Genomic DNA, 22586 nt, shown 5'->3' with positions numbered 1-22586 from the left:
TTGTGGAGCCAAAATTTCACTAATTATGATTAGTAAATTTTAGCTATGGTTCAGCCCACAAATCCAAGATCAAGTCCAAGATTCTTCACTAAGTGTGCTTAGGTGTCATGAGGCATGTAAAGCATGAAGGACATGCACAAAGTGTGACTATATGATGTGGCAATGGGGTGTAGCAAGCAAATGCTCACCTCCCCCTCTAAAATTTAATTGGATTGGGCTTCTCCCAATTCAATTAAATTTATTTCTCAACACCCACATCAAATATTCACTTAATGCATGTGAAATTACAAAACTACCCCTAATACAAAAACTAGTCTAGGTGCCCTAAAATACAAGGGCTGAAAAATCTTACATTTCTAGGGTATCCTACCTACATTATGGAACCCTAAATACAAGGACCAAAAATAAAATCCTAATCAAATATGTACAAAGATAAGTGGGCACATACTTATCCCATGGGCCCAAAATGTACCCTATGGCTTATGAGAACCCTAGGGCCTTCTCTTGCATCTCTGGCCCAATCTACTTCAAGTCTTCTATCCAATGCCCTTGCGGGGTAGGATTTCATCAATATGTTCTTGGTTTAGTAAGGAAAATTGAAAAGAAAGAAATGAGAAGGAAAGAAAGAAAAAGAATGGAAAATAAAATGATTTTATAAAATTTTCCTCTCTTCATATCTAGTTGTATACAAGGCAAAAGAATATATATATAATGAACATTACCTGAGGAATAAGTCCTGAAAACTATATTATTTGATAAAACTGTATTTAATTAAATAACACTTTCAATTAAAAATGCTATATATAAATACAATTAGTTGGGAATGCTTTTAGATCATAGTGTCATATATAAAAAAATATCACCCGATGCTATTAATGGTGTGTGTTTGGACACTCATTCAATATGCACATAAAGGAACAAAAATAACCTCAAATGTATTTAATATGAAAATAAACTATACCTGTATGCCCCCTCAACACAGTATCCAAGCTTCAATGTTAAAACTATACCTTCCTCCTATTCCTCAATAAAAAGTCAGGATCAGATTTCAACACATTCAAAGGAATATTAGGAAATTTTCTTTTCTTTATTCTTCCTTTTAGTCAATAATTTATTGAACAAAGTTATATTATTTCCTAATAAATAAGCAACCTCAAGAAGTTTGCTCAAACACATACCAAGGAGTCAAGGACTCTAATTTTTAGAGGAATTGAAGGATATATATGAAGGATATATATGGGTATTCCTGAGAAACTGTTTAAAGTTATTTGCAAGAATAACAAAAAGGCATACCAAATCATGCCTTTTCAGTTCCCTGTTAATCTTCTTAGTATTGACCCATTCATACCAAAGATTTCTTTTCAGTACAAAGTTGCAACAAACTGAACGAAAGAACTCGCATGAAAAATGAAAGCAGAGCTGGTAACAGGATAAAATTAATGGAACAAGGATGCTGGAAAATAGATTTACTCAGTGAAGAAAATGTAACTCCTCCAAATTTGAATATAAGAAAAAATAAACTAATATCATGGGAATCAAAAGAATCATTGGAAATAAAATCTGAACTAAATAAATAATATTTTTGGGATGATTTCATTAAGGAAAATGCTAATCAGTACCTTGATGAATTAAAAATGGAAAGTTTTCTATTAGAAGTGTAGCAGTGAATTCTCCCGTGATTTCCACTGCAACTTCAACATAATATTTAATATTAAAACCCTACGCTCTAATCGCCAGAGCCTCCGCAGCCTCCATCACTCCATAGCCTCCGCAATATTAGGGTTAGGTGTTTTCGTTCTCACCAAAACCCTACCCTTCGCCGCCTCATTCTCTGGCTTCGGTGATCCCATCCCCTGGCTCATCGCCCTCGCTTTCTTCTTCGCCAAGGGTTTTATCAAAACCGACCTCGGAAACTGCGTGGTGTACCAATTCATTAAACTCCTCGGTAGCTCCTCGTTAGGGTTAGGTTACAACTTGGTCTTCAGCAAGGCTCTTCTTGCACTGGCAATTCCCTCGGTGTCGATGAGGGCGGGGGGAATTTTCCTACCACTGGTGAAGGCCCCGTGCGTGGTGTGCGGGAGCAACACCAGCGACGGGATGGAGCACAGGTTGGGGAATGTCCATCACGAGCTTGCGGAGGTCACGGTAGGGTGAAGGGCGAGAGGGAGATGGAAAGGCATGTACGTTCCAAAGACTGAAAAGCATAAATTAATAAAGTAATTAAAAATGAGACAAAGGTGGTTTTTTCTAACAACCATAGTAATAGGCTTACAAACAAGGGCGGTTTTTATAAAACTGCCTTCATAAAATTTGTATCAAAGGCGATTTTAAAAAACCATCGTTAAGTTTTATAAAAAGTTGGTATTAATTTCAAAAATGCCACCACAAGCTTTATTACATCGGTTTTTTTTATAACCGACTTAGATTCAAAGATGTTGAATCACGCTTTTGTAGTAGTGTCAACATGAGCTCGTCGTTCCTTATCCTTCAATGTGACTTGTATAGCAAGGATAGTCATAAGCGTAGGTCTGGTAATCTGAACATGGGAACCATCCTTAGAAGATGTAGGGGGAGGATTGTTTGTGAAATGAGGTGCGATTTGGACAGTTGGGGTTGGTTTTTTTTCTTGGCCATTGTTAGGGTTAGGAGTTTTTGGGTTTTTGATAGGAAAAGAGGTTAGTTTACAAAGAGATTTATGGGAGAGAGGAGAGAGAATTTGAAGAGTTTGCATAAGGTTTTGATAGTGAAAGAACATAATGATGGGTTATAGTGATGATTAAGTGTTTAGGGTGAAGAAAGATAAAGAGATCATGGGGGGAAGTTAACAAAGTATGAGCTTTTTCAAATAGGATCTGACCCACTTTAGGTGACTTAGCACAAATGAACTAAAAATGTTGTGTTTCACTAAAGTTGTGTCTAGTGGCCACAATTCATATATTGGATACATGTATGTAGTGGATAGATAATAACTAAGCTCATTAGACAATAGGTCCTTTGGATGCTTAGTGAAGTGTTATGATTGCACACATGGATTTAAAACCTCACTCAACAGGTAACATGCCAAGCCTTTCTCTTAAAGAGACTAGCCTACCCAGTAAAGGGTTTCGTAAATAAATTAGCAAGTTGACCTTCTATGGATACAAATTGTAATTCCACAATATCGTTTTAGATGTGATACCTAAGGAAATGATGTTTTATTTCTATGTGTTTGGCACGTGAACACATGATGGGTTTTTAGAACGATCTATGGCATCAGTATTATCACGAAGGATATGGATTTTACTCTCAAACAAGTTGTAGTCCTCAAGTTGATGTTTGATCCATAAGAGTTAGGAATAACAACTTGTAGTTGATATATACTTTTCCTCTACTATGGATAGAGCTATTGTCCCATATTTCTTGCTCATCCAAGAGACCAAGCATCCATCAATGAAGTGACATATTCCACTGATGCTTTTTCTTTCCACTCTATCTCCAGCAAAATCCGCATCACAGTAACCAAACAACCTGTATTCCTTTTCTCCAGACTCAAAATGATATAGTCCATATATATTTGGACAATTAGAAATTGACTACCATAATCTTTGTGAAATAAAAGAGTATATGCATTTCCTCTTATAAAGCCATTTCCAGTTAAAAATGAACTTAACTTTTCATACCAAGCTTAAGGAGCTTGTTTTAAACCATACAAGCCTTTGTTTAGTTTGAAAACATGATAAGCGTAGATAGAACTCTCAAACTCAACGGTTGTTCCACATATACCTCTTCCTTGATTAGTCTATTTAGGAACACACTTTTTACGTCCATTTAATGCAGCATCATACCGTGATGGGCAACAAAGGACAATAAAATGTGTATTTCCTCTATACAACCAATAGGAGCCAAAGTTTTAGTATAATAGATACCATCTTGTTGTGAGTAACCTTTGGCTACAAGCTTAGCCTTGTTCCTCCCAACCTTACATGTTTCATCAAACTTGTTTCTAAACACCCACTTTGCTCCAACAACAGATTTTCCTTTGGGGAGTTCTACAAGCTCCCATACATCGTTATTCTAAAACTGGTGTAGCTCTTCTTCCATTGCTTTGACCCAGTATTAATTAGACATGATATCATCTATGTGTTTTTGCTCAATCTCAGATAGTAGTGTTGTGTTCTTAAGAGAGTTCCTTCTCTGGACTTTGTCCATAGGATCACATATGATCTAGGCTCTAGATGTTGTTTCCTCAACAGACATCCAATTGGTTCTCTGACCTTTTCAGGTTAATCGTCCAATGGTGAGTTAGACACAAGTTGGTTCTGACTCAACACAACAGTAGACTTAACAATATCCTCTATCTTCATTTATACAAAAGACACTTCCAGCTTTGACATTGTAGTGCCAGGCTTAGACACAAGTTGGTTCTGACTCGACACAATAGTAGACTTAACAATATCCTCTATCTTCATTTATGCAAAAGACACTTCCAGCTTTGACATTGTAGTGCCAGGCTTATTGTAATTAAATCTCTCATGAATGGCCTCTTCCATAGTCAAGGTTCTGAAGTTATACACTCTATATGCCTTGGACAATTTAGAGTATCCAAGTAAGATTCCAAAATTACATTCGGAGTCAAACTTTCCAAGGTTATCCTTGGTGTTTAGAAGGAAACACTGACATCCAAATGGGTGGAAATAAGAGATGTTAGGCTTACATCCCTTCCACTATCCATAGGGAGTTTTCTTTAAGATTGGCCTAATATAAATTTTGTTCTATAAATAACATGCATTGCTTACTGCTTCACCCTAGAATTACTTGGAGGTTGATTGGTCACTAAGCATGGTCCTAGCCATTTCTTGAATAGATCTATTTCATCTCTCAATAACTTCATTCTATGGTGGTGTTCTTAGAGTCAAAAAATTGTGATGAATACCATTCTTTTCACAATTTTTTTTGAAAATATCATTTTCAAACTCTCCCCAATGGTCACTTTTGATTGAAGAGATACAAATGCCTTTTTCATTTTGATTCTTTTTATAGAATTTATAAAAGGTATCAAAAGACTTATTCTTATGGGTTAGGAACCTGACCCATAATTTTCCACTATAATCAGACCATATTTGCATCTGGAAAGGATGCAATCCTGGTTGATCCAAACATGTTAAGGTGTAGGAGCTCTAAAGGCCTAAGTGGAAATAACATGTTTTGGCTTTAAAAAAACTTTTTACTTGTTTCCCTTTCTGGCAAGCTTCACAAGGAAAATCATCTTGATATGATTGCTTTGAGATTAACCTCAAGCTAGCATGACCAAACTTATTATGACATACGCAGTGATGCTTTTTGATTGAAAGTATGCATGATACCTTTTGACTGGACAGATCACCAAGTTTAATCTTATAAAGATTTCCTTGTCTCTTAGCAGAGAAGAGTGGTATTGTATCTACTGTCACATAATTGACTTATGCTCAATAGATTATGTTTCAATCCTTTAACAAGCAAAACATTATCAATAGAAGAATAGGGTGGAATACCCTCTGAAGGAAGAGAAGAGCACAAAAGGGGGGGGGTTGAATTAATTATTAATGTACCTTGACTAATTAAAACTTATCCTTCTTAATGTTACTAGATTCAGTTAGGCTTTACTACTAAGTTATGTAACTTAAACAAAAGTAAAGCATAAAAGTAAAGTACACAACGAAAATTAAAAAGTGTAGGGAAGAAGAAGACAAACACAAGAATTTTGTACTGGTTCGGCAACAACCCGTGCCTACATCCAGTCCCCAAGCAACCACCGATTCTTGAGATTTCTTTCAACCTTGTAAAATCCTTTACAAGCAAAAATCCACAAGGGATGTACCCTCCCTTGTTCTCTTTGAACAACCAAGTGGATGTACCCTCCACTTGAACTGATCCACAAGAGATGTACCCTCTCTTGTTCTCAGTTACAATAACCCAAGTAGATGTACCCTCTACTTGTACCACAAAGGATGTACCCTCCAATGTGTTAAGACAAAGAATTCTCAGGCGTTAGTCCTTTGAATCTTTGTAAGGGAAAACAAAAGATATCTCAGGAGGTTAGTCCTTTGAAATCTTTTGTTTAAGGGAATGGGAAGAATCAAAAGAATTCTCAAGCAGTTAGTCTTTTTAATTCTCTTGGAAAGGGAGAAGGGAGACACAAAAGAATTCAGACGGTTAGTCCCTCTATTCTTTTGGAAAAGGGAGAAGAGTGACACAAAAAGAATTCAGGCGATTAGTCCTTGTTGAATTCTTTTTGGCAAAGGGAGAAAATAATGAAAAGATATAGTACACTTTTGTTTTCTGCAGAATTTTCACTTACAGAAGAACAAGGTTTGGAAAACAGAAAACTTAAAAAGCTTTTGGGCAAAGGAAGAAGAAGAAATATGAGTAGGAAAGAATTCTTAAAGAATCATAAAGGTTGTAAAGGTTTAAAGCTTTCTCAAAAGTTGTTTGAATGCAAGTCAAGGTCTTGCTTTTATAGACTCTTCATGTTTGATAAAAAAAACCATTGGAAGAGTTATAACCTTGAGAAAATTATGTCAAGAGTTACATCTCTTGACCTTTTATTCAAAACTTGTCACTGGTAATCGATTACCATAACCATGTAATCGATTACACAATGCATTTTATGAAAAGATGTGACCTTTCACAATTGAATTTGAATTTCAATGTTCAGATACACTGGTAATCGATTACCAATATATTGTAATCGATTACACAATTTAAAAATCATTTGGAACATTGCAAATTTAGTTAAAAACTTTTTGAAATCAAATTTTATCACTGGTAATCGATTACAGGAAACTGGTAATCGATTACCAGAGAGTAAATACTCTAGTAATTTAGAAAAATTTGAGAAAACTCTTTTGTAAAACAAAACTGTGCTATGTTTGGTTTTTGAAAAATCCTTTTCATACTTCCCTTGTGAAGTCTTGACATGTTGCTTCTTGATTTCTTCTCTTGAATCTTGAATTCATCTTCTCTTGAATCTCCAATCTTCTTGATGTCTTTTCTTGAATCTTGAAATCAAATTCTCTTGAATCTTGAATCTTCTTGATTTCTTCTAATGAATCTTGAAATTAATCTTGATCTTGAACTTGTTGGCTCAATCTTGAAATCATTCTTTTGAGTTTTTTGTCATCATCAAAACTACTTGATTCATCATCATGAAGCTTGCTTCTACAAGGGATTGAAAAATAGACTTTTTGCCTGTCATGTGTTGTGAGCAACCATTGTCTAGGTACCATGATTGGTGTTTCCTTCCTGCTATCAAGGAGATCTACAACAAAAATTATTTTGCTCTCAGGTACCTAAATCTTTTTGGGTTCTTTTTTTTCTTGTTAGCTTGTGGGTGCTGATAAGCACTGGGCAAACCCTTTGATGGGTTGCCCTCTTCAGGGAGGTCCTTGCACTTATGAGCCTTATGACCCACTTTTCCATAAAAATAGGAAACATTGACTTCTTTAGCATTCACAACCTTTTTGCCTTTGAAACCATGGCTAGATTTGTCTTTGGGGTTTCTTTGCACCTTAATAATTTTTTTAAGGGCTTCATGACCACAAATAAATTTGCCTAGGTTATCTCTGAAGGTTTCTATCTCTTTATAGAGTTTTTCAATCTTTGGAGGTAGTTCCTTGCGCTCTTCTTCTGAATCATCAAGAGCTGTGGTTAAGGATTTCACCCTTTCTTCCAAGTATTGAAAATGTTTAAGAAGAATCTTTTATCCATTGGATACCTTTTTGTTCAGAAATGCCTTGACCTCCTTACAAATAGAGGTGTCTTGTACACCACTAGTTGAGGTGGTTTCCAAGACAAAGTCAACTAAATAAGCTTGATGAACCTTTCTTGTGATCCTTATGCTCTCTTTCAAGATGTTGAAAATGTTTGTTTAGTTTACTATAAGATTTAGAGACGTGAGGAGAGATAAAAAGTAGATGATTGTGCCCTTTAATTAAATCTTCTCTAGATTCGAAGATTAGCTCTTCACCATCAGAGTTGACGGTGTCATCAGGCTGGGAATCCTGATCGTCTGAACTTGTGTCCAGTGCTGGTTCTGTTTTACCAGTGGAGGCATCAACCATCAGACATAGGTTGGCTTCTTCCTCATTATCATCGTCAGACAAAGAATTTTCCAGGTCCTCCTAAGTGCTCATGAGGTTTTGGACTTGACAAATTTCTTCCTCTTATCCTTTAACTTTTCAAGGTCAGGAATTTCCGACCTGAAGTGTCATGGCTTCATATGACTGGATTTCTCTCCTTTTTATGGAAGGATCTTTTGGATGAACTATTGAACCTGGAGGAGTTCTTGTTTTTCCACATCTTTATGATCTTTCTAGTGATCAAACTTAGCTCGTCATCTTTGTTGAACAAATGACCTCAATAACTTAAGAGGGGGGAGGGGGGGGGGGCATTAAGCCTTAAAATTTTTTCGACTAACAAGTTTTAATCCCCTTTTAAATGATATGTGATAGATTTAGAATTTAGAAGAAGAAGCAACAATCAATTTAACAATGTTCTTTAAATTTGCAAGACAAAGTAAATTGCAATAAAATAAACGAGATAAGTGAAGAGAGAATTGCAAACTCGATTTATACTGGTTTGGCCACTTTCCGTGCCTATGTCCAGTCCTCAAGTAACCTACTTGAGATTTTACACTATCCTTGTAAATCCTTGACAATCTTTGAACACACCTTGGATCCCTTACCCTTGTGTTCGAGTTTCTCACACACCAAGAGACAAACAAACTCTTGATTACAATTGAGTTTTATAAGATGAACAAAACGATTTCTCCTTTTTAGAGAAGATGATACAACTTGAAGTTCCTAGAAGAATTCTCAATAATTTGCAAGAGTTTGGCCAAATATGTTTAGAGAGATTTTGAAAGTTAAGTTTTCTGAGAATTCTCTTATTTTCGAAGTAAGGACACATATATATAGACCCATTGTGCTTGTTCAAAATAGTTTGAAGGGATGTGTCTTTTCAAAATATTTTCTAAAACTTTTTCACTGGTAATCGATTACATGACACTTGTAATCGATGACATAGATCAAAATTTAAATAATTTTGTGTCGTTGGTTCATCAATTCAAAAATTTCAATATGCCATTTTCACAAACTCTCTGGTAATCGATTACACAAACCTGGTAATTGATTACCAGTTCAAAAAGAGATTTTTGAACTGATTTAAGTTTAATAAAAGAATTTTGACAGTAAAGATTTTGAGGCCACACTATAGCTATCAAATTGAGATTCTTTTATCAAATTTACTAAGTCTTTATCTTATATTTTCTTGATCTTGTTCTTTTACTTGATTCAATCCATGCTCATCTAGTAAACTTTTGGCATCATCAAAACTCGCATGATATACATTCACAATCTTCTTCATCAGAGTCATCATCATCAAATTCTTCTTCTAAAGCATCATCAACAGCAAGGGCTTTGGACAATGACTCTTTAGATGTAGTGTTGTGTTTTGGTCTTCGAAACATAAGGGCTAGCGACTTCCCTTTCTTTGTTCCTTCATCTTAAGCAAGCTTTTGTTGATGCAGTTTAAGAATCCCAACGAGCTCTTCAAGAGTCATTGAATCAAGATTCTTGTTGGCTATTAAAGCTGTAACATGCGGTCTCCACTTTCTAGATAAACTTTGTAAGATTTTATCAATGTGATCATAATTGTCATAATGTCTACCTAGAGAGTAAAGCTCGTTTAGGATGTTTTGGAAACATCCAAACATGGTTTGGACATCTATTCCTTCTTCCAAACTGAAGAGTTCATACTTACGCATAAGAAGGCTCAACCTTTTATGTTTTGTCTCACAGGACCCTTCGTAGGTAATGGCAAAGGTGTCCCACATCTGTTTGGCACTTCTGTAGCCATCAACCTTGGAATATTCCTCTTGTGATAAAGCACACAACATAGCATTTCTTGCTCGTGAGTTGAGAAGAAATCTAGATTTATGATCATCCGTTCATTTATCCTTGGGGATCTTGTTCTTCTGAGCACCTAGGGGAATCTGACTGCCCTTTTCTACAACATCCCACATATCAATGTGAGTGGATTCAAAGAAGGCAATGATCCCTTCCTTCCAGTCATCATAGTTGGCTCCCTCCAACATGGGAGGCTTGTTCACATTAAATCCTTCTTCCATTGTTTTAGGAATTTTGTTTCCTCTACTTTGACAAGAGCTCAAATGGAGGCCAAGCTCTGATACCAATTAAAGTACCTAAAACACACTAATAGGAGGGCTAAATAGAGTGATGGATAAAAACTTCGTCTATCAAAAAATTTGAAGGCTTTTCTGAAATAGATATCAATGGATGATAGGTTTTGCCCAAGGGGTTCGAAATCACTTTGTGCTGAAAAAGCAATTCACAAAACTTGGATGCAATAGTATAGAATTAAACTATAGAAAAAAAACTAATTATATAGAAATAATAAATAAAAAATAGTGGTTTTATACTCTCCCAACTTTTGGGCTATGTCCATATCTCCTTCAAAACTTACAATGAAGTATTCTCTATGCCACTTCTGGCTACAACGAGTACTCTCTAGGCCACTAATGACACTACCCTTAATCTCCCCCTGAGACTAAAACCCATGAATAAAAGTTGAAGTGTTCCATTAATAAAATCTCTTATTACAACCAAGTATTCTCTATGCCACTTCTGGCTACAACAAGTACTCTTTAGGCCACTCCTGACACTGCCCCTAATCCCTCCAAGATTAAAACCCAAGTATTTTATTGTCACTATGCCATTCCTGGCTTTCACAAACAATAAATGTTTAATAGAAAATGTATTCTAATCACTCAAAGAGTGTTTACACAATAAGCTCAAACACAATGAAACTTGCTAACTTAGAAAAGCTAAGATTCACTCAATTTGCTCAAGATTCTTTTGTCCAACTAAATTGATAGCGTTATGTCATACCCTAATTTCGTCCGGGGACCATTATTTGTTGGCATGCGACCTTCTCTTGAGCGACTCAAAATGTTTAACACCCATCGTGATATAATTTGTAAAGTTTCACAATATTCCGGAAGGAAGAAATAAGCATTGTTGCGCAATCCATGAAGTTCTGCAACATTCCAGGAGTCAAAAAGAGCATGGTTGCATGGTCCGTAAAGTTTCGCAACATTCTGGAAAGAAAATGGATGTCATTACGTAATCCGTAAAGTTTCATAACGTTTCATAAAGAAATCAGTAAAAAAACACAAAATGGGGGTGTATTTAGTAAAATGGAGGGGGGAGGGTGCAAATAGTAATTATCAAATCTGGGCCCTTCTAAAGGATTCTGGGCATTTCCTTGCTTAAGGTGGAAGCAACCTAGCTCGCCTGGGCGAGCTGGGTGGCAACCTCCTCCCCCGTTTTGTTAAAAAATGGCTTCTAGGACTTCCGTAATGCTTCTGTAAAATTTCTGAAAACCTTGGGTAAACATATTTCACTTGATATTTCTGAAAGGGAAGAGGAAAAAGAAGAAAATCAAGTCCTATATGCTTTCGTAAAGCTTCTGTAACTTTTCTGTAAATTACAAAAGTGGGTGGTGAACTTATCAATATGGGGGTGCCAATAGCAATTTTCAAATTTTCGAACTTGGGTCTTCCATAACATTTTGGAAGCTGGATTTCTTAAGGAGGAAGCAACCCAGCTCGCGTGGGATGCTAATACCTTGTCGACCACAAAAAGATAAAAAATACAAAAAACACAAAAAAGATAAAAACACAAAAAGACATAAAAAAGGGAAAATAAAACATTTTGAAGTCATATTTGCACACTTGATTAAAGGTTGCCGTCCCTTGTGACAGACGCGTGGGATGCTAATACCTTCCTCATGCGTAAAAACAAATCTAGAACCTTTCACGATTAAAGTTCGTAGACCACACCTTTCCGGTTTTTCTGACGTTTTCCTTGAATAAACATTGGTGGCAACTCCGCACATTTTTCTTTCTTGGAAGACGCACCTGTGAGCCCCGTGTCGCCCTTCCTCCGAAGGGTAGGTTACGACAGTTGGCGACTCCACTGGGGACTGTTTTTAGAGAGTTAAGCCTTCTAATCTCGTTGTAATATCCTGACTTCCTCTTTTGTCGGTTTCCTTTTATTTCTCTTACATTCTTGTATATAATTCTATGATGCTTTTAGTGTGTTTTTGAAATGTATGCATGAGATAGATATTTATTCATTTGATGCACACAACACCAACACCTTTTTTGCACACACGGTGAGTTGAAAAGGGGCCCTATACCTGGGTCCATGGGAACATAAGGAGTGGAGGTGAATTTGTGGTCATACTGGGTCTCCGACTTGCTTGATAACAGTGAAACCTCATCTAGAGTTTTTCTCTTTAATAACATATTGTTGCTTGGAGTCCCTACTGCCGCAATATGTTTGTCGAAGGGGATGATACCTCTAGAAACCATCAAGAGAGATATGACCACCTTGGGAATTATCACTAAAAGCCTTTTAGTTCCTCTCGTTTAGGTCCCTAAAATAGGGGCACGAGGCAAACACGCTGCGTGCCTTTTAAACACTGCCATGCATATAACCTAAATGTCATGTATGCCTTTGCTGTATGATTATTTGTGGATATTGCCATACTGTGTACATCCCCGTGTGTTGCTTTTGCGCGTCTGCATCATGTTGTCACGCACGCGTTGTATGTTGGTCTCGTCTTTTGACACGGGAAGCCGGAAGGTCCATATCACCTTCTTAATTGCACACATGGGGCATTGCACCCGCAAATGTGCAAGTAAGAAGAGATGATTTTCCGGGCTCTCGTGTCCGTAAATGCATTCGTATCATGCATCACATAAGCATCTCTTTATGGCATCATAATGAACATATCGTTCCTGCATTTGTCACTTATCATTTCATGCATTTCATTTTGCATAAGTCATTTCATCATTATGCATCTACATCTTACATGCTTTTTGCATACCTTTTATTGATCCTTGCGTTTTCCTCTACAAAACAAAAACAAAAAAATGAAGCATGAAAGTTCACACTGCATTCTTAGTTGCTTGTGTTAGGTACCTTGAGCTAACCATGTTGGGATCATAAACCTGTTTCTTTTACAAAACAAAATGATTAAGCATGGTACCTAATGCGTGGCTAACTAGGAAATGAGGTTTCTTTGGGCATCTCAAAATTACATTTGCCGTGTATAGCATAAGTATGCCCAAGTCATTCATCTCTATGAAATGTTGTCGAAGTATTGGCGATCGAAATTGCCATTCCTTGGATTATAGGGTTGAACCAAGCTCATGCTTTCTAGAAAAGCTTCATCGAGTCAAGGTCAAGTATGGAAGTAACCAACTTGCAAATTGGGGCAAAAGATGGATCGGGTTACATCAGTTCTTTGTCTACTGCCAACACATGGTTGTGCCAATTAAAAAAACTTGAGGACTATTGATGTCAATGTTTTTCCAATTTCACTTTGACAAGACGTGATGGACCGTGTTGTTTTAATGAAATCTAAATTGATTCAACCCCATGTCCAGTCTAAAATCGCAATACTTCAACAGTGTATCATTCACATATATCCATGCTTTTAATTGGTTGCATTGCTCATTACATTCTTTCCTTGAAAAAGAAAACGAACTTAATCATTGTTATCAAAAAGAAAGAACACGATTTACGACGCCCTTACCGAACCCGTGCTAGAGCTAGAGTAATGGGTGAAGTAGAAGAGGTGCAAAAGCAGATGAAGGCCGACATGGAGGCCATGATGAGCATGAAGAAGATAATGGAAGCCAATGCGGTTGCAGTTGCCGCTACCAGCACTGTTGCTAAGGTGAACCCGATGCCCCCATCTGGCCTCAACCAAATGAATCATCCAACCTCAAATATGGTAGGCAAAGATTTGGGAAGTACGGACGACCCCTATTATGTGCAAATTCAAAACAAGAACGCCTTCCCGCCATATGGCTTTCCTCCCAACTATACACCACCCAATGTGGCGTACACTCCCAGTGAGAATGTCAATAACTCCACTCCCATACTCACCGAGAGCTGACAACTCCAAACTGATCATGCACATGTCTCTCAAACCATGGGGGAGACACATGAAATTCCCTACCACAATCTAGCTGACTTCGAGCCTTGCCTCAGATATGCCACTGAAGGGCAAGCAGTTGGTGGTATACCCCTGCAAAGCACTTTGGAGGGCCCTCAGTATCACCCACAACCACACCTATTGCATTCCACAGTGGGTAAAAACCCTCATGCTATGACAGAAATGGGAAAGTTGGATCATCAAGAGGAAAGTGATTGAGGCCGTACCCGAATCAAATAAATATTAAAATGTAGTAACTAGGAAGTGATCCTAGGTCGTTTCTCAACGAGCAATGATACACCAAATGTTCATAATAGATAGTAGGAAATTGTAACAAATTGGGGGGGGGGGGTTGTTTGCTTTTGTAAATTAAACAGCGAGTAAAATTGAATTAGAATTTATCAAAATTAAAATACGTTGCTTCCCCTTGATTCACAAGCAAGTCTCTTATCCTAGGTTGCGAGAATTTATCCTTTATCAGTTCAACCACTTAATCTAACCCTAAATTAAATTACTAAGCAAAATTTAACATAAAACATTCATTATGTGATTAAGCATCACACACACCAATTACTCATAAACGATCATTAAGCATGAACATAAATTAAGCGCAGAGACAATTAATCAAGCACTAAGCATGCATGAATTAATAGCAACAAATTCAGAGTAATTAGTGAAGAGGAAAAACTGAACAGAATTTAACAGTAATAATAGAACCTCAAAGAAAACTGTGCTTGATCCTCAAGAGAAAACAACGCTGCGGACTTAGCCTTCCATTAATCAAATAGAGAATGAAATTTTATTGATAAAACTAAAAGTCTGAAATGGAATTGTAAAAAACGAAAATAAAAGAGAAAGAGAAGAGAGACTAAAACTAAAAACGAAAAATAGAAGAGAAAGAGGAGAGAGAGCTAAACTAGAACCTTGGTGCTGTTATATAGTTTTTTTCAGCCCCAAAGCTTACAAATCTATTTTAAATCCAAGCCCATAAGTAAAATCAAATCAAATCTAGATAAGATAAGATAAGATAAGATCTAGATGAAATAATATCTAGATGAGATCAAATCTAAATAATATCTAGATAAGATAAGATAAGATAAGATAAGATATAATTTTGTAGAATAAATTAGTCTACCCTCTTCAAGTCCAAGCCCAATGCTGGATTCAAGCCCAAGCCCAATTCTAGATTCAAGCCCAATGCTTCATTAATTCTTGAAATTAGATTTAAAACATCAAATTAACTGAATGGGCCCAAATAATAAAACTGCCTAATAAATTTGACAATTAAGACTATTCAGTATTTAAAATGGTGCAAAAAGGGTTAAGAAATAGGAGAAAATAATGGCACATCAAAACCCCCCATACTTAGCCTTTTGCACTCCTGGGCAAAATGAAATAAAGAACAAAATCCAAGGATATCAATGAGAGACAAACAAAAACATTTACATATTTCTCAATGAACATCAAGGAATGAAAGGAATGGGTAACATCTAACATGAAGAGATCCAAAGAGTCAAGACATTTGTAAAAATCATCCAAGCAACCCAATCATGGCAAAATAGTTAATCAGCTCAATAATGAAAAATGATTAAGCCTCACAAGATATACACTCTATCTCTCAAGTGTCTAGGCTATTGTTTACTCTCGAAGCACCCATGAAAACAAACACCACATAGACTTGGTGATGTGCCATCATTTTCTTCTATTTCTTAAACCCTTTTTGCACCATTTTAATTACTGATTAGTCTTAATTGTCAAATTAATTAGGTAGTTTTATTATTTGGGCTCATTCACCTAATTTGATGTTTTTAATCTAATTTCAGGAATTAATGAAACATTGGGCTTAATCCGGATTTTGGTTGTGGACTTGAAGATGGAAAATTAAGCAGTGCTTACTTTAGTAAATTTCTAATTAGGAGATTGCAATTTTATTTTATGTGGTTCAGTGTTTATTTCGTTTTGGGCCAGAATAATGTAATAGGGCCCAGTTACTTTGAGTGACTCTTTTTAAATAGCAGCCTTGGGATTCGTGCAAGGCTATTTTGTTAGGCTATTTAGTATTCAGAGCATTATTGAGGGTTTTTATGTTTTTTTGTTCTAATGCTACTGTTCAAGTAATGCAATTTTCCATTTTCTGCTTCTAATTACAATTTCGTTCTTGTTTCTTCTTCTGCTTTCATTTACGTTTATGCTTCATTTACGTTTTTGCTTTTAGTTTCATTTACGTTTTCTGTTTGAATCTATGGAAGGCTAAATATTCTGGTGTTGTTTCCTTTTGAGGACGAAGCTCAACTCTCTTTGAGGTTTTGTTTATAATGTGGCTTCCTGACAGTTTTCCCTTCACCAGTTAACCCACATTCGTTAATATTAATCTGTGCACGCTTCGTGTTCGATTAATTGCCTTTGAGCCTAACTTGCGTTCATGCTTAATGGACGAAGGGTTAATTGGTGTATGTGTTGCCTAATCACGTATTGACAACCCTAAGTTGATTTTCACTTAGTAAATTGAAATAGGGTTGGATTAAGTGGTTAACTGTTAGGGACAAATTCTCCATAACCCAGGACAAGAGAATGGCTTCTGAATCAGAGGAAACAACCGTTTTTAATATTATTAGTTTCGTATTCCAATTTACTTGTTCTATTCTTTAAATCACAAAACAAACAAACCCCTCCAATCGTAACTATTGCTGCAAGTATATTATGAACATTTGGTTTATCATTGCTCGTTGGGAAACGACCTAGGATCACTTCCTAGTTACTGCATTTTCATGATTATTTGATTCAGGTACGGCCTCGATCACTTGGCAAAATTCTAAAATTGACAAACGACTTGACAACACATGCATATGAGGATCAAAAGGTCTTTAAAGATTGTAATGGGGCCAAGGACAAGGTAGGGAAGAAAAATATGGAATAAGTAGCTAAATCCCAAAGGAATAGAGGAGCAATGGGGAATAAGTGGAAATTAAGCACACGTAGTAAACCCAAACCCTCTAATATCAACAAAATCAACCAAGGCTCCCAAATCAAGTTCTCATATCAAGACCTTATTTATTCAACTTCACTTCTTTTCATCTTCTTCTTTTTCTTTTTTTTTTTCATTTTTCATTTTTTTTATTTTTTATTTTTTGATTGAACAGTACGAAATTGAAGATTAAAGAAAGAACTAGGCAATATATATATACATCAAGCATGGCAAAAATAAAACATTAAGCATGGCCAAAAATCATATCTTCCAATGAAGCATACCCCCCACACTTATTCCTAGCTTATTCCCAAAACAATTTCAAAGCTCCAAAATTCCTTAAGGGTAAGGTGATATCATGGTTTTTCACTTAAGGCTTGTTATGAGCTTCAAAACAAAGAAAGGGGAAAATAGGCTCAAAGGGGCTATCAAAGGAATTAATTCAAGGTAAGTCCATTTGGCTAGAAGCTTATAAGAATGAAATTGCCTAAATCATTTCCAAATATGCATGTGAATTAGGAAGCATCAACAAGAATCAAGCCAAGGCTATTGTGCAAGCAATCAATGGGGCAAAACACACCAAAAGATTATGATGATGGATGGCTCGAATTCTCACAAAGGTAAACTTATCACTTTCAAATTGAGCTTTCAAAACTATCATTACATGTAAAGGAAAAACAAGGATTTCAAGTCACAAAATGTCAAGAGACTTTTATTTTCAGAACAATTACCCATTACTTGAACATATCCTATAATTCAAAGACAAACATGCAAATTTAACACAACAAAACTAACAAAATTAAACTAGAACCCAACAAAACAAACAAAATTAAACTAATTTAACACGACTAACAAAACCGAAACCAAATAACACACTCCCCCCATACTTAAACAACACATTGTCCTCAATGTGGCACAATTAAAAGATTAAAAGAAATTAAACCATCAAATAGAATCAGACAACTGTAATAAAAGCAAAGAAGGAGATAGGAAAAGAAAAACTCCCGAAGTCATGGCGGAAAAGAAGTAAGTTGAAGTAAGGAGATCATTTGAGCAAGGACAACCCCCAATGTGTAATTGGATGCATCACACATTAGCTCAAATGGGGCTATCCAATCAGGTGCTTGAATGATAGGGGTGGTAGTCACCGCACACTTGAGGCAATCAAAAGCCTTTTTGCATTTATGATTAAAGTCAAACTCCACCTCCTTTTGCAACAAGTTGGATAGTGGAAGGGCTACCTTGCTAAAATCTCTTATAAAGCGCTTGTAGAATCCTGCATGACCAAGGAAAGATCGAACCTCTCACACGCATGAGGGGTAAGGCAATTGTGAAATAACAAATTTTTTTGCAGGATCTACTTCAATGCCCTTATTGGAAATAATGTGGCCTAAAACTATACCTTGCTCAACCATAAAATGACATTTTTCAAAATTTAGAACAAGGTTAGTTTCAGTGCATCTATTCAAAACCTTTTCCAAACTATGCAAACAAATATCAAAAGAGGATCCATATACAGTGAAATCATTCATAAACACGTCTATGAAATTTTCTAAAAAATCACTAAAAATACTAATCATGCACCGCTGGAAGGTACCAGGGGCATTGCATAGGCTGAAAGGCATCCTCCTATAGGCAAAAGTGCCGAAGGGGCAGGTGAATGTTGTCATTTCCTGATCCTCAGGAGCAATAGTGATTTGCATATAACCAGAAAAACCATCAAGGAAACAGTAGTGAGATTTACCTGTCAAGCGTTCAAGCATCTGATGAATGAATGACAGTGGAAAATGGTCCTTTTTGGTAACCTGGTTCAGCCTCCTATAGTCGATGCATACTCTCCAAATGTTCTGCACCCGAGTAGGAATCAGCTCCTCCTTCTCATTTATTATCACTGTGAGGCCAGTTTTCTTTAGAACTACCTGGACGGGACTCACCCATTGGTTGTCAGAGATAGGATAAATGATTCCAGCTTGCAAAAGCTTGGTTACCTTCTTCTTCACTACATCAAGAATCACCAGGTTGAGTCTTCTCTATGGCTGTCTTACTGCTTTAGCCCCATCTTCTAAATTTATTCGATGCATACATGTGGATGGGCTAATACCAGGAATGTCCGCTAGGGTCCAGCCTATAGCCTTCTTATGCTTCTTGAGAACTGATAACAACTTCTCCTCTTTCTCATCAACAAGGGAGGCAGATATAATTACTGGAAAACTTTTGCTATCATCCAAGTAAGCATATTTTAAATTTGATGGCAGAGGCTTCAATTCTGGTGTGGATGGTTGGATAGTGGTAGAAAGAGATGGTTTCTCAGCTTGTACCTCATAAAGAAAGTCAGAGGTATGTGTACTTCCTGAAACATGGTTAGTTCTATCTGACTCTATAAAATCAATCTCAAGAGGTAAAACATCAGCAGACATGTAATCAATATCAAATTCAGATTCACTCTCAGCATCAAATTCAAACATATGATCAAGTACAAATTCAGATTCAATGCATGAAGAGTGACATGCATGTAGATTAGAATGAAGATCAGTCATGTATTCATCAACAATATGGTCAATTATTTCAACACGAAATACAAAAAGATCTTCAGATGGGTGTTTCATAGCATCAAGAATATTAAAATGAACAGTTATATCACCAAACTCCATAGATAGTGTGCTTGCATATACATCTATCTTAGTTTTAGCAGTTTTCATAAAAGGTCTGCCTAGAATGATGGGAACTGATCCTTTAGAAAATCCCTCCTCCATATTTAAAATATAAAAATCAACAGGGAAAATCAGCTCACCAACTCTAACTAAGACATCCTCTATGAAACTAGCAGGATATGCAACACTTCTATTAGCTAAATGAATTACCACATCAGTTGACTGCAAAGGACCTAGAGATAGAGAATTAAAAATAGACAGAGGCATAACACTAACAGAAGCTCCTAAATCTAGCATGGCATTGTCAAACTTATTGTTCCCTATAATACAAGGTATGTTGAATGTACCTGGATCTTTACATTTTTCAGGGATTTGGGGAACAAATTTACCAATCAATGCGGAGACATTTCTGCCCATACTAATTCTTTCACTTCCTTTAAGCTTCCGCTTATTAGTGCACAGCTCCTTCAAGAATTTAGCATATCTTGGAATTTGCTTTATTGCATCTAGCAAAGGTATGTTTACCTCTACTTTCCTAAATGTTTCCAAGATCTCCTTCTCTGCCTCTTCCATTTTTTTGTTGGAAATTGCTCTTGGAGGGAATGGAAGAGGGATATGCTGCTTCTCTTTAGATTCACTTGCATAGAAATTGTTAGGTAACTTACTCTTTAAATTTTTGTCATCATCTTTTTCTGGAGTAGAGTGAGGTTGGGCAGGTTCATTGGCGGATGAGGAAGATGCTACTGGTTGAGGTCGTTGACATTGCTTTCCTGACCTCAATGTAATGACACTCACATTTTTGGGATTCTGGACAGATTGAGAAGGTAATCTATCAAAATTCTGGGACTGTTGTTGATTTAACTGTGTAGCCAACTGTCCCATCTAATTAGTTAAGCTCTGAATGAAGGCTCTGGTCTCTTGCTGAGACTGCATGTTTTGCATAGTCATTTGCCTCACAAGTTCTTCAAGGGAAGGTTGCGGAGGGGCCTCATCTGTTTGCTATTTTTGGGGCTATTGTTGTTGTTGCTGCTGGATTGGTGGAGGAGCGTATGGTCTGTTTGGGCCAGCAACATTTTGAAAATGAGTCTGTTGTTGTTGTTGTTGTTGCTGCTGTTGTGAAGGATTCGACCATCTAAGGTTGGGATGATTCCTCCATCCGGGATTGTACCTGTTGCTGAAGAGGTCATAATTATTCTGTTGTGGCTGATTTTGCTGTTGAGGTTGAGGAGGTCTGTTGTAGATGTTTGCAGCATAAGCTTCAGCCTGTTCAATTGCTTCAGATTGTTGCACAGAAGGTCAAAGGTCTGTGTGGTGCTCGGCAGAGGAGCATAAACCACAGAGTCTGGCAACAGGTGCAGATTTTTGATTCATGGCCAGTTGGGTTACCAGGTTAACCAAGGCATCTAGTTTACCTTCAAGCTTCTTAGTCTCACCTGATGAATTCGTGGCTACTTCATGCACTCCTCTAATGACAATAACATCACTTCTGGCACTAAATTGCTGGGAGTTTGAAGCCATCTTCTCAATTAAATTTCTGGCTTCAGCAGGGGTCATGTCTCCTAGGGCTCCACCACTGGCAGCATCTATCATACTTCTCTCCATGTTGCTGAGTCCTTCATAAAAATATTGGAGAAAAAGCTGCTCTGAAATCTGGTGGTGAGGGCAACTGGCACATAATTTTTTAAATCTCTCCCAGTATTCATATAGGCTCTCTCCACTGAGTTGTCTAATACCTGAAATATCCTTTTTGATGGTCGTGGTCCTGGAAGCAGGGAAAATGTTTTCTAAGAATACTCTCTTGTGGTCATCCCAACTCGTGATGGACCTTGGAGCAAGGTAATATAGCCAGTCCTTTGCCACTCCTTCTAAAGAATGAGGAATGGCCTTCAGAAATATGTGATCCTCCTGGACATCTGGTGGTTTCATGGTGGAGCAGACAATATGGAATTCTTTCAAATGCTTGTGTGGGTCTTCACCTGCAAGGCCATGTAACTTTGGAAGCAAATGGATCAGTCCAGTGTTAAGAACATATGGGACATCCTCATCAGGGTATTGGATGCACAAGCTTTTGTAGGTGAAATCAGGTGCAGCCATTTCCCTTAGAGTCCTCTCACAGGGTGGAGGTTGTGCCATATTCTCAGAATGTACAAAATCAGAATGTTCAAAATTATAATGCTCAAAATCACCAATATCAAAATGCTCAAGATGCTCAAAAGGTACTAAATGATGTCTAACTAATCTATGAAATGTCCTATCTATCTCAGGATCAAAGGGTTGTAAGTCAGATGGATTTCCTCTAGTCATACACTAAATTCAGCATGCACAACTAGTCACCTTCTTATGCAAGTAACAATGTAGGTTTGAACCATAGATACCATTAAATGATATCCAAATGACTTGAAATTTTGTGAGCAACCTTATAAAATGATGAGAAGATAGCACAAAAAATTTCAAATGAAAATTCGAAGTCTAACTATATAAGCTAAAAATGATAAGTTAAGAAAAATAAGAGAACTTGAAAAATAAAAAACTTTTGACAGAATCACTTTTTTTGGATGATGGAGACCTCAGCCGGCCTATGGTGGGCTACCAAGGTGTAGGAAATTTTTTTCTACCCCAAATACGTATATAATAATTGTGATTCTGATAACTGCAGCAAAAGTTATGGCCGTTTGAAGTTTTGACAAAAATCAAATTTGCTATTTTTTTGGAACTTTCAAATTTGACCAAACTAAAGACTCTAGCTATATTTCCCACAAAATATAGATTAAAATAAGTTACCACAAAAAAATTCAGCAAAAAACAACAACTCTAGCTACTAAAACAAAAAAATCCCAAATAATTCAACAAGGATGATCGCTAAAATCCGTCGCTACATGATTTCCACTACTACTCTGATTAGCTGCAAGCAAAAGTGGTCGCTA

The 22586-nt window shown here is 36.7% G+C and overlaps 1 non-coding gene across 1 annotated transcript; it reads left to right on the top strand.

Annotated features, from left to right (window-relative positions):
- The first annotated feature begins 21310 nt into the window (after positions 1 to 21310).
- LOC114407976 lies at positions 21311 to 21417 on the top strand. The gene has a single exon (XR_003665779.1). It is a non-coding gene; the product is annotated as a small nucleolar RNA R71 (small nucleolar RNA).
- The last annotated feature ends 1169 nt before the right edge of the window (positions 21418 to 22586 follow it).

Source organism: Glycine soja, chromosome 3 (genome assembly GCF_004193775.1).
Source record: "Glycine soja cultivar W05 chromosome 3, ASM419377v2, whole genome shotgun sequence".
Lineage (NCBI taxonomy): Eukaryota > Viridiplantae > Streptophyta > Magnoliopsida > Fabales > Fabaceae > Glycine > Glycine soja.
Note: the sequence above shows the minus strand (reverse complement) of the source record. Positions and strands in the feature narration are given on the sequence as shown.